This window comes from Zootoca vivipara, chromosome 7, assembly GCF_965207765.1.
Source record: "Zootoca vivipara chromosome 7, rZooViv2.hap1.1, whole genome shotgun sequence".
NCBI classification, from domain to species: Eukaryota; Metazoa; Chordata; class Lepidosauria; order Squamata; family Lacertidae; genus Zootoca; species Zootoca vivipara.
The window spans coordinates 57639061-57652910 of record NC_142590.1 but is presented as its reverse complement, the minus strand read 5'-3'; the positions used below and the strand labels follow the sequence as shown (position 1 = coordinate 57652910).

General features: G+C 43.6%; 1 long non-coding RNA gene across 18 annotated transcripts in view; it reads left to right on the top strand.

Moving 5' to 3' along the window:
* Positions 1-13850, top strand: part of LOC132592445 (uncharacterized) — a 67166-nt gene that overhangs the window by 30670 nt on the left and 22646 nt on the right. For all 18 annotated transcript variants that reach the window (XR_015950852.1, XR_015950839.1, XR_015950845.1 and 15 more), the window contains one exon: positions 719-858. This is a non-coding gene — a long non-coding RNA (uncharacterized LOC132592445). The remainder of the gene's footprint in view (positions 1-718; positions 859-13850) is intronic.

The following is a 13850-nucleotide window of genomic DNA, read 5'->3' as shown; positions in this document are numbered from 1 at the left end:
CATCTGGGAAGTCCCCCTTTCACCACCAAACTGAAAGACATAGTGCCATCAAGTTCAGTATTATCAGAATAAGATAAAGCATAACTTCTTTCTCCCTAAGGAATGTTTTGGTTTTTTAACATTGTCAAGCATGTTGTCTGTCACCACACATTTTAATTTTGGGGGTTTAGCTTTTCCATTTTGGCTTGCTCCAATTGGCTTGTCTATTGGGGTATAAATTCCTTTGTACTGGACCTTTTTCCAAATGCTACCATAGTTCTTGGTGGCTTTTGCAAGGAAGGAGAGGCCTTGCAAAGGACGTCCTTTCTTTTGCTTCTGAAAATGAGGCACTGGGGTGCAGTAGAGCCCTTTTAGCAGCACCACTCTCTGCAATGCAGCAGGTATTCATGACTGCCAACCCTATGGTCCCTTAAATGGTGCAGTGGGAGTAAATAAAACATTTAAGGATGTGCTACATTTCCCCCCCCACCCTATTTCTTATCAGAAGCTGTTTGACAACATTGTTCTCATTGACTTCAACTGATGGTAACTTCTATTACTTCGCGGAAATGTGGCCCTTTGATGAGAGAAAGGGAATTTTAAAATCACGAGTCAGACATTCAAGAATGTGATAAACACTACAGTTTTAAATAAGGAAACATAAATGTGGGGAGTTGGTTTTTTACTTGTGTGCTGTTTCTTCTGTTGATGCCAACTTCCTTTTGCTTTACTTTCCCAGAATTCTTACCTCATGAACAATATTATATCAGATGTCCAACAGACCACAGAATTTTGAGAGAATGATGCCTAATAGCAGGAATTCTGTCTGATCTGGTACATGATGCTTGCCATTCCTTCGTCCCATCAAAACCTGATGTGGTAAGGCACAGGAGTGCACATAAGCTTCTGGTTTTCTGCTGTTTTAAGATTAGATCTTGCTTTTTCAGAGTATGGCACAAATTCTTACAGACCCAAATAGAATTGTTGAAGAATTGAATTCAACATAGAAAGTATGAACAAATGAGATGACATTATTGGCTGTAATTTGTTTACAGTTATTAGCTCCCTTCTTTATTGATGCCCATACTATTCCTTGCAACTAGCATCTCTGAGCACATACTTGATAAATTCATTACCCAGTGAAAACATACTGTTTTTGATTTTTCCCCAACAAAAGTGGGATATAATTTTTAAAATAAAAATATAAAATGGGGTCATGGACACTCCGTTATACTAAGACAGACCATTGGTCCATCTAGCTCAGTACTATCTGCACTGCCTGACTGCAGCTGTCCAGGGAGCCCACCACTGGGGCGTCGTGTGAGCAGAAGGAAAGGCATCTCGGGACCACTTCTTGGATTGAACTAGGCCACAGATAATGCGGAGAAGAAAATACTCCTGGTTGTATAGCAGGTCCCTTTGAGTTTCCTCCCTTCCCAAATTATGTGTGTGTGTATCAACTTGGAATAATTCCCATAAAAGCTCCAGGCAAGTTCCCATCCAGTGGCCTTTACATAGCTGGGAACGTAACTTTTGGAACCGATGGGTGCACTTCTGGTTGGAAACGTTAAACTGCAGTAAAGGGTAAGGAGACGGGCCTAATTTATATCTGGGAATAGGACCAGAACCCTGCAGGAGTCTTCATCCAGCTCCACCCCCCACTGTGCCAGCCTCCTGAGCATGTCCGTAATTGGTCAATTTCACAAGCAGGCTAAATTCAAATTTCTACCTCACAACCTCAGCCAGCGGGGAGAGGTCATGTCATCTCTCGCCAGCTGCTGGAAGCAGAGAAAAGAGCCTGCCGATGGCAGCGAGCCACGCCGCAACTGCCGCCCACGATCCAGGTGAGCAGAATTTCTGGCAGGAGTCTTTCCCATCGCTATCTGGAGACACCAATAGTTGGACCTAGGACCTTTTGAATGGAAAGCATGTGCTCTTCCACTGATCTAGGCCCTTCCCCACATAAAATTAGCTTTCTTGTGAAGTCATTCTTCATTGACCTCTCTATCTTGGTCACGTTGCCAGAGTTTCTTAGGCTCAGTATATAAATGATTAATCTTTAGATTGAACAATTATCCTTACTCTTGCAGATGAAGAAGAGCAGTTTGATTTTCAAATTGTTGTGTTGGCTAAGGCTCCAGAAAAGTAAAGAGACTGCAGAGTGCTTTGAGGAAGAACGTTTTGAGTTACTTGCCTTTGGGCCAAACGGCACATTACTACAGGGCTAGCCAGTGTGGTGTCCTTCAGATGATGTTGGACATAAACTCACAACATCCCTTACCCTTGGCCATGCTGGCTGGGACTCATGGGAGTTGGAATCAAACAATATCTGTAGGGCCCCATGTTGGCTTTTCCTGTGTTACATTATTCATATGGTTTGCTCTTGAGTGCAACATTTTCCTAGCACTCAAGAGCAATTGTATGCCCTGAGCTGGATCAGTACCAGGGAGGGTGTTAACCTTCCCACCCCACCACCACAGTTCCAATAGAAACTGGGCCTAGTATTTGCATGGGGGGAGCTCCATTCACTCCACTGGGAGCCTTTATTCACATGTAAATAGCAGCTACAAAGGAAGCAACATGGCTCAGAACTGTAGCAGGAGAAATGGTTAAAGCCACCTACACATTATGATCCCAATCAAGCTCTCCCCCCTTTCCCTAAGCACTGGCTATTTGTAAAAGCCAAATTGTGAACGCAAGGCTTATTTGTTTCGTCTATACCTGTGGATCTCGTTTTTAACAATTTTGTAACATACACAAATTTAATCAATAATAATACTGTAATATTAAATATTTTGGATAGTGCTGAATGCTGATGACTGAAACAACCGGCAAACAGCCAGTTCTCTCTCTCTCTCTCTCTCTCTCTCTCACACACACACACACACACACTGTGCTTCGAGAATCTGTAACTCAACTTGTGTCCCATAAATGACTAAAGAACTTCACATTCTTATTTTCTGTATAATTGTGCACGTGGGTGCTTCTGCCTAAGTAAAAGTCTGAACTTATTTACAGCACAACTCTGTGCATGCTTACTCAAAGGGAAGACCCATTGTACTTAACAAGGATTATTCCCATGAAAGTGTGCACAGGACTGTAACTTTGTTGTAGTAATGGTCTCATCAGCAAGTCTTTAAAATGTGTGATGGTGAAAAGGGGCAGAAGGAAGCAGAAGACTCTCCATCTCTTCCTTTGTCTGCCCCACCCATGTGTACTTCCAAAGTTTGACTAGTTACAGGTAGGTAGCTGTGTTGGTCTGTCGTAGTATCTGTGTATCTGAAGAAGTGTGCATGCACACGAAAGCTCATACCTATGACAAACTTAGTTGGTCTCTAAGGTGCTACTGGAAGGAATAGTTTGACTAGTCTGTAATGTCAGTGGTGGCTGTTCTATATGCCTTCCTATTCTGTTGAGAATAAAATGATATCACAGAGGCTCCAGTACACGTGAAGCAGTGAGACAGAATCAATATAGAGACTGTGTGGACTGCTGGTATTGGCTTGGGAGATGTGTGTTGGCTGCACTGAAGACAGCAAACTCCAAACATATTGCAGAGGCTTGGGTTGCACTGGTAAGTGAACAAAACCAGTCTTGCCTGCTCTGCTCCTCCTCAAGCAATCTTGGTTATGGAGACTGGCATGCATGTGGTAGAATGAAGGCACATATATGAGAATAATAATAATAATAATAATAATAATAATAATAATAATAATATAATATAATATTATTATTTATACCCCTCCCATCTGGCTGGGTTTGTCTGGTGAGGCTGAAACAAACCCCTTTAACTCGTTGATCATTCACATAGTTGTTTAAGGTTATTATTACTATTCCATTTGGGGTTTTGTAGCCTGTGACAATAGGTGGGGAAATACATTCCTCGTGAATAAAGCCTCTTGAGTAAAACAAAAATCCATAGCCAAAGCACATAAAAAGTAATTTCTGTCTTTCAGGAAATCCCTTGGATTTCCCCTTGCCTTGTCTACCACAGAAGTACGGCATCCCTCACCCCCACTGCAACAAAACTTTGCCCTTTCTTTAAAGGATTTCCCCTTTTAAAATTGCACAAAAATGAGATTGAGCCATTTACGTGTATACATAAAAACAGTACAGGACAGAAATTGGTTGACCCGTTCATCCCTATGTGCAGTATACAGGATGGTGAAGACTCTGGTCCTACTTTTGTTTTGAATTGCTTGGGAATGCTACTAGTTTAGGTTCTATTTCTGATGGCAAAATAATCAGATGTTTAGAACTAGCCAGAGGTAATTTTATGATTTGAGTAATATCCCTCCCCACTCTCTCACTATATATAAGGGTCTGGTGACTTCTGTTTCAGTGTATCTGAAGAAGTGTGCATGCACACGAAAGTTCATACCAATTACAAACTTAGTTGGCCTCTAAGGTGCTACTGTAAGGAATTTTTTTATTATGTAATTTTATTGGTTACTGTGGAAAGTTGGAATGTTCTTTGTTACACTGCTACAACGTCTTTTCCTCACCCTTTTCCCCACCTCGTTTAATTACGGTATGCTGTTTTTTATAAATAATTTACTATCTTGTTTCTGTTTTAGAATGTTGCTGCTTCTAGTTCTAGCACAGTTTTGGCTTGTGTTTTAGGTAAGACTGGCTTGTGCCGTATCAGTCTGGTGGTACATGTTTTAAAAGGTTCATGGCAAATTTTTAAGAGGGGATGCCACTTTAAAAATACAAACATGTGTGATAAAGCTAACTATCTGTCAGAATTGGCCCTGAAAGAAATGTGCAGCCTAGCATAGTTAACTAGTTGGTGTAGAGAAAATGGTTGCTGGGTACAGTAGAACTGTATGTCGCTATGACTATAATGGTGTGCTCAGGCCTCAGAGACGGAAAAGAAAGGGGAACAGAAGCGATTGGCAAGTACTGTAGTTTGAAACCAGTGGATTGGTCAGGCTTTGGTGTGGTTGCCTGTTCGTTTTGCAGTGCCGGTTGAATCCCAGGGTACAGCTTTACCCCGCAGGGTCATCCTTTCTGCATTGGATCAGCAGAGTATTTACAAATATCCCAGCTACAGAAGTGAGGTTTATGAACTTAAGCTGTAGAAGCAGTAGTCCCTTCATTATAGATGTCTGCAAAAATCTCTTAGAACCCCCAACTGCAGATGTCTTCAGTATTACCTGCTGGGACAGTTCTTCCACCTTACCTACCCACCAGCAGACTGGAAGTTGCTCCCTGTCTCATTTGTTTCCTGGTTCTCTCCATTTAGAGTGATAGCAAAAAATGCGAGATTCAGTTTTTATTTTACTATTTTTTTTCTTTGCTGTTTCTAACCATTGGCCTAACTTTTCAAGGAGGTACTGGTTGTTTTTGGAGAGCCTCTATAATTTTAAACTCTTCTCAGCTTAAGAAGGTATTGAATTACAGATGGACTTGAATTACAGAGAGTGACAAGTCATCCTCCAGGGGAGGAAACAAAAACATTGCTCCAAGGTTTGTGGAGCTGAGATACTGAAAATGGGGGCAGTGATTAATGACTGATAATTTTAAACCAGGGTCCTTATATAACAGCTGTCAAGTTCTCAAGAACTGGGTCTTACAGACAAGTAACCTTACCTAACATATTTGCCAGTCTCCTGTGGCACATTCAACAACAGGATACAATTGAAGCATTCCTCCGTTAGGCATCGGGAAAAGAGAACATTGGCATAGATACCACTGATTTAAAGAACGGAAGTACTTCATGGTTAAATTATTTACTAGGACATGAAACTCTGAAGTTCAGTTCCTTGCTTTGCTACAGAACCCTTTTGTAGTCCTGGAAATATTAAGCCTCTGTAAAATTGGGATAGTACCATATTTTTTGCTCCATAAGACACACTTTTTTCCTCCTAAAAAGTAAGAGGAAATGTCTGTGTGTCTTAAGGAGCAAATGTGTGGTCCCTTGAGCCGAATTGCCCAGGGGCAAAAGGCAGATTGTGCTTTTTTATTTTTAGAAAGAACTAAAGGCTAACAAGAGGGGGAAAGAGTGTTGAAAGGAACCCGCTCAGCAGCTGATTGCAAGAGATGGGGGAGGGAGATAAGGGAACTAGCTCCCTTCCCGGCCGCCCAGGCCCCTTGCCCAGGCCTCAATTGTTGTCTGCAGAGGGAGGCTGTTTGTTTCCCCCGCGACATGTGACTGGCTAATTAGATTATCTGTCTGGAAACTAAAAAAATTCCTTCAGTAGCACCTTAAAGACCAACTAAGTTTTTATTTTGGTATGAGCTTTCGTGTGCATGCACGAAAGGAAATGTCTGGAAATGTCTGGAAACTGTAGAAATTGGTCCCTTTCCTTTCCTAGAGAAGCTGCAGAACTGTGAGTTGAACCCCATAAAACAGGATTTTTCCCTTTGCAAGAGAAGCTCAACAACTTTGAGCTGATCCTCAAAAAAATGGAGCTTTCCCCCTTTGCAAAAGAAGCTTCCTCAAATATTTAATTGGGGGGGGGGGAAAGGCACCTAAGCCTCTAAGAGTTGGCTGCTATGCCTAGAACAACTCAGGAAAGCAAAATATTATTTTTCTTGTTTTCCTCCTCTAAAAAACTAGGTGCATCCTATGGTCAGATGTGTCCTATGGAGCGAAAAATACAGTAGTGCTTCTCTGCAGTATTTTGTAGTGGTGACTTGTGTGAATGAAAGATGCTGGTCAAGTAGTTCTTACATTTCCACATATACTTAGGGAATATTAGACTAATTCCAGAGCTGAATGGATTTCAGATAGCTTTGTAAAACCAATTGATGGAAAGGGAAAGTCCTATCACCACCTGCTTTAGTTGACTTAATATTACATTTACCGGTAATACCTTTTTTCCATACCTGGAAAAGTACCATGTGCCCTGTAAAATAAATTTTAACATTTGCTATCCCTGCCTTGACATAAAGCAAACTTGGGCAACTGCTTGGAAAGAACAAGCAATCGTTTAAGCCAAGTATAACCAAGGCATGTGGTATGAAACCTCAATTTACTTAGAACATGTATGCTTTGGATACATCACATAAGATAATTATTTGCATAGCCTTTACTGATTACCTGAATCTGGCCAATATATAAATATGCATTTTATGCAAGGGGGGGAGGCAAGTAATACTTTATTATTTAAAAGAGTGAGATTCCTGGAACCAATAGTTTGTGGAATAGAGCTCCTTATAGCATCAATGACCCAAATTTAGTTCTAACTTCAGCAAAGTTTTTGTGGTAGAGTTTTATGAAGTACTAGCTGACCCGGCCACGCATTGCTGTGGTTCTTTCCTGTGATTCCCCCCACTCTGTCCGGACACACGAGTTATCCTGCCCCCTCCTCCCCCCACCCCGGCTCATCCCTAGGGTTGCCAGACTCAATAGAGGACAGGACTTCTGTGCCTTTAATTGCCCTGCTCTCTTTTGAGTCTGGAAACCTTAAAGAGAAACCGGCAGACCCTTTGTTTAATTTCCAAGCAAAGGGTTTTCTGGTTTCTCTTTAAGGTTTCCAGACTCAAAAGAGAGCAGGGCAATTAAAGGCACAGAAGTCCTGTCCTCTATTGAGTCTGGCAACCCTACTCATCCCTGTGACTGCCCCCACCCTGTCCCGACCCATGAGCTATCAAGCCCCCTCCTCCCCACCCCCCCTGTCTGAGCCCTCTGTTGTCCCCGTGGATTGTTGCTCCCTCCCCTCCTGTATTTCCATACCTTGGCCCCCACCCTTGGAGAAGAAACTGTCAGCTTCTGGGTTCTATTTCCCAGCATGTACTTTTGTCTAAGCCCTCGGTTGTCCCTGGGGAGTGTTGGCCCCTCCCCCTGGTATCTTCCTACATTGGCCCCCACCCTTGGAGAAAGGAACTGTCAGTTTCTGGGTTCTATTTCCCAGTATGCACTTTTGTCTGAGCCCTCTGTTGTCTCCGGGGAGTGTTGGCCCCTCTCCATACCTTGGCCCCCGCACACGCATCGTGAACATTTTTATATATTTAGATTAAAATCTGTTGAAATAAGAACGTGAGAAGCAGAAGTTATTATTGTTTAATTTTTTATTTTGGGGTTTTCAATTTTTTTGGTGGGTAGTGTATGATTTGGGCGTTGTGTGTTTTGTGGTGGTTTTTTGGGTTATCTGGATTGTCTAATTTTGGAGTAGGTGTTTTGAATGTAGGATGTGATGTAGTTTGTTTTTTTAAACTGCACTGTTTGTGATGTTTTATTTCTCTAGTTGGGGTTGTCATTTATTTTGGTGTGTAGTGTATGATTTGGGTGTGGGTGGTTGTTACGCTTGTGCTCTGATTCTATTGCTAAGCGGCTCCTCTCCAGCTTTGCTGCTTTCACGGAGGAGGAAAGGAAGGGAAGCCCCTCTCATGCCGGCTTTCCCCACCCCCACCCCACCCCATCAGCGCTCCAGGCTGAGGCCAGGCAGGAAAGAGCAGCCTCCGTTAGTGTAAGCGGCTCCTCTCCAGCTTTGCTGCTTTCACGGAGGAGGGAAGGAAGCCTCCTCTAGTGTAAGCGGCTTCTCTTACCTCAGGAGATGGTTGGCGGGAGGCCAGAAATGTCAGAGAGATTTTTGAGGGTGTGGCAAAAGGGACCAGATGGCAGCGCGGGTTTGGAGGCAGCAGCTTAAATGGCGGGCAGCCGTTTGAGGGGAGGTGTACGCAAATGTCAGAGAGGCTTTTGAGTGTGCGGTGGAAGTGCTCAGATGGCGTCATGGCTTTTGAGACGGCAGCGTGCGATCTGCCTTTCCATTGGATGATGCTGGAGTCTTCAGAGCTTTTGCTAGTGACATCTAATAGGGGCGCCACTTTTTTGCATTTAATCATTATTTTAGGTATGAAAGGTTTGTTTTTTTGAAAATTTATTTATGTCAGATCCCTCCCCGATGGGCATGGAACGATGTGTCCTAATTTGATGCAATTCGGTTCAGTGGTTACGGAGCAAGGCTGTTACATCTGCACACGCAGTGTGAACATTTATATAGATTTAGCTGGATAAACTTTATGCCGTGTAAGTGCGAACACATACATAAGTAGCCACCACTGGTGTATTTATCACTAGTTCTCCATGCTGTAAGGGGCATTTTATCGACATTTTACAGAAGGATAGTGAAGGCTCAGAGAGACAGTGCAACTTACCTCACTCTATGTAGGAAATCCCTTGCATGCAGGCTAGTGCTCAGGCTACTATAGTTCACAATAGCATGAGTTTGTCAGTTGAGAATGTTTTGTTCTCAAATAGGCTTTGATTTAATTTCTCCAGCTTGCCGAGTTGTTCTAAACATTGAGCAGGGGTGAGAGTGGGCGCATTCGAACATTTAGAATGTGCTCTGCTTTTTTAGTGTCTTGTAGTTACCACATATCCCACCTGGTATACAAGGTGAGCTGAGTCTAAGCTTAACAGTTCATTCTTAAACAAAAGGAGTTGACTTATTTTTGTCTTTTAGCATATTTAACTAGGAAGAAATCTTACCATATTTAGTGTAAATTGCTTCTATGTAGGCCCTGTCTAGGATTGTGCTGCATGTAAAAGTTCTTACCCTTATTTTGCTATAATGTAAAATACCCAGGTGGCGTTGTGGGTTAATCCACAGAGTCTAGGGCTTGCTGATCAAAAGGTTGGCGGTTCGAATCCCTGCAACAGGGTGAGCTCCCGTTGCTCGGTCCCAGCTCCTGCCAACCTAGCAGTTCGAAAGCACATCCGAGTGCAAGTAGATAAATAGGGACTGCTCGGCGGGAAGGTAAACGGCGTTTCCGTGCGCTGCTCTGGTTCGCCAGAAGCGGTTTTGTCATGCTGGCCACATGACCCGGAAGCTGTCTGCGGACAAACGCCGGCTCCCTCAGCCTATAGAGCGAGATGAGCGCCGCAACCCCAGAGTCGGACACGACTGGACCTGATGGTCAGGAGCCCCTTTACCTTTTCCTTAAAATACATTTAATATAATTGATAGATGACTAAACTTCTTTGAAGGGTTGTATGTGTTAATGCTGCTGGTTAGGGAAGTTTTTAATGTGTGACATTTTAATGTATTTTAATCTTTGTTGGAAGCCGCCCCGAATGGCTGGGGAAACCCAGCCGGATGGGCAGAGTACAAATAAATTATTATTATTATTATTATTATTATTATTATTATTATTATATACTATACAGTGTACACTTATTTGGGATGTAATTCCCATAGAACCTGGTGAGACTTCTGCATATGATTGTGCTGCTATAAAACATGATTGCAGCTTTAAAAAAGTCAAGCTTAAATTTCAAACTAAAATGGGAGCAACGGGAAGTCTTTTACGTCTCAGTTGCTCTTTTTTTTTTTTTGGTGCGTTGCATTTCTTTTCAGCCTACATTTCAGCTTGGCATTATTTAGCTTGTGCCCTGAACCGATCCAGTGAACCTGGAGATCAGAAGACTTGGGTCTTTGAAATTTCAGTGGCGCCTTGTGCAAGGCCAAAATTAAAATTGACATGAGTCAGCAGTGTGATGCAGCAGCTAAAAAAGCCAATGCAATTCTGGGCTGCATCAATAGGAGTATAGCATCTAGATCAAGGGAAGTAATAGTACCACTGTATTCTGCTCTGGTCAGACCTCACCTGGAGTATTGTGTCCAGTTCTGGGCACCACAGTTCAAGAAGGATACTGATAAGCTGGAACGTGTCCAGAAGAGGGCAACCAAAATGGTCAAAGGCCTGGAAACAATGCCTTATGAGGAACGGCTTAGGGAGCTGGGTATGTTTAGCCTGGAGAAGAGAAGGTTAAGGGGTGATATGATAACCATGTTCAAATATATAAAAGGATGTCATATAAAGGAGGGAGAAAGGTTGTTTTCTGCTGCTCCAGAGAAGCGGACACGGAGCAACGGATTCAAACTACAAGAAAGAAAATTCCACCTAAACATTAGGAAGAACTTCCTGACAGTAAGAGCTGTTCGGCAGTGGAATTTGCTGCCAAGGAGTGTGGTGGAGTCTCCTTCTTTGGAGGTCTTTAAGCAGAGGCTTGACAGCCATCTGTCAGGAATGCTTTGATGGTGTTTCCTGCTTGGCAGGGGGTTGGACTGGATGGCCCTTGTGGTCTCTTCCAACTCTATGATTCTATGATTCTATGATTCTAAGTGCATGCCCCACCCACCTCCTGTTCTGCTCAATTCACTGCATCATAGTTGTGACAGCCTGCAGTGCCCCCTAGGCTCGGTGCTCAATGCAACAGAACCAAAATCCGCCTCTGTGGAGATGTTATTGAGTCAGCCTGCTGTATACAGTTTCAGAGATGGAATAGATAGTGGGAGTTTGTTTAGTGCAAGAAGGTTAAGCAGATGAACAGAATGGGTTTCTTGGGCTTTGATTCTGAAAAGGGCTAAAACAGGCTCACCTATGAGAAATGCGGGAGTCTATTTCTAATCTTACCATCTCCTAAAGTTATACCTGTCTGATATCAGACTTTGTGCCTTACAAGGTTGAAATGTAAGTGGGAAATTATACACAGTAAAAGAAGGGAAAGCAGGAGAGGCATTTCAATGCCAACTCCAGTGGCAACTCTGAGGGAAAGTTTCTTTACTTTGTGAGCTTCTTTGGCCGCATTCACATAGGTATTCATTTTCTGTTGAGTGAAAGCTCAAATATAATGTGGAAATTAACAATTACGGAAACATCAGGAAAACAGAATAGAACTACCATGTGAATACAGCCTTTGTCTGCATCAGTAGCTGATTTGAACAATAACAGTGCAGTATTCATTTGAGCCCATAAGTGTTGCAAAAACAGGGATGTATGAAGTTTATAAAGAGCTCTCTGATTAGGAGCTGAGTATCATAAGAGACACTGATTTTGGTTTAAAATTACTTACCAGCAAACTGTTGAATAAATAATTGTGACCTCCTTTTAAATAGTGCAAGCAGCTTGTCTCTGAGCAGAAGTGGAAGGCAGACTTGTACACAGGGGCGTAGCCAGGATCAAAACTGGGGGCAGGGCCAAGGCATGGGAGGGGCCACGAAGTGGGAACATGGGCGGGGCTACAGGGCCAGCGGGCCTGACGACATCGTGGCGGTGGCCACCTTGTGCTTCTGGGGCTGGCAGCGTCGGCGGCTACCCTGCTTGGCTGGAGAGGACGGGAGGGTCAGCCAGGCGAGAGGGGGTGGCAGGGTGGGCGAGGGCGAGGCAAGGCACGGCCGCAGTCACAACAGCTCCAAGGCGTTGCTGCATATCAGCATATTTCAACCATGTCGTGGGTTCAAGCCCCACCTTAGGAAAAAATTCCTGCATTGCAGGAGTTTGGACTAGATGACCCTTGTGGTCCCTTCCGACTACAATTCTATGATTCTATTGATATATTACCATAGCATATGCATCATTCTGCTTTCTTGAATTGTCCTACTCCTAGGCATAGCAGCCAACTCCTAGAGGCCTAGATGCCCCCCCCCCATTACTGGTAAATGCCGTATTTGAAAGAGTCATCCCCCCATGTTGATGGGCTTTCCATGTGGGGCTTATCTGCCCCCCCCCCGTATTTTATTAAGGATGGAAGAGGGAGGGTAGGAAGGAAGAAATAGAGAGAGGGATAACTCACATTTGTGGGTGCCTCTGGGTGACGCTGTGATGCTGGAACTCTGCAGCAAGAGGAAGATACCGGTACGCCTGTGCAGGAGCCTTGTAAACAGCTTTCTCTCTGCTTGATTTACAGCAGGCACGTCCAACAGGTAGATACCAGTAGATCACTGGATGTCTGTGGTAGATCACTGCTAGATCACTGGCACCCCTAAAAAAAAGCTCACCCAAAATTTTCCTCCTCCCTAAAAAAAGCTGAACTATGACCTGAAGCCCTAAACAAAAATGGGCCCCCCTCCCTCCTAAAAGAAGCTCAACAAGTTTGACCTAAACCCCCCAAAACAGGGCTTCCCTTCCTTAAAAAAACTCAACAGCTTTGACCTGAACCCCCCAAAAGGGGGTAGATCACTCCCAGTTTTTAACTCTGTGAGTAGATCAGAATCTCTTGGGAGGTGGCCACCCCTGATTTACAGTATACAGATGCAGGAGGGGCAGACTGGAACACCACTGCTTTTTATAAACATCACTGTGTCTATCAAAGCTACAGCCCCCCCTTTCTTATTCACTTCCTTTTAGCCTTGCAGAGCCACCTTAGTCAAATTGAATTCTCTGCACCTCATTAAATCGCCAATAGAACTCTTAATGTGATCCCTGAATGCTCATTAACAACTCCCACTGAAGAACAATAGGGTGAAGTGGTCAGCTATCGAATCTTACATTATTTTTTTGCTTCTGGGGGGGCAGCTGCCCCCTGCCTACGCCTATGCTTGTACATTGTGTTACAGGTCAAGACTTCCATTCTCATTCACTGCAAATCTCATTCCATTGGTTCTAATTTGCTTCCATTTACTTTGAGAGCTTTATGTTCTGGTTGCAGTTAATTTTTTTACATTGCTTCATCTTATAAAAATACACTTAAAATTAAAGTAGTACCGTATTGACCCGAATATAAGCCGCACCCAAATATAAGATGTACCTTTAAAATTGGACGGCGGGGAGAAAAAAAAATACCCGAATATAAGCCGCTCCCTTCCTTCCTGCTCCTGGCTGCATACTGGGCGGGGGGGGAGCCGCGCTGCATTGCCGACGGCCTTTCCCCTTCCTCGCTCTCTCCCTTCCCGGCCTTGGGGGAGAGGACAGGGGACTACGCATGGGGCAGGTGCTGCTTTGATGTGCTCCTGGCGCTGTTTGCCCTGTGCTCCTAGCTGCATACTGTAAGGTCACGAATATAAGCCACACTTTAACTTTTCATGGTCAGAATTTGGGGGGAAAGTGAGGCTTATTTTCAGGCCAATAGGGTATTTTTGGAAGAACAGTGAGAAGGCTGCAAAAATCTACTGTATGAATAAATTATACAAGTACAATAT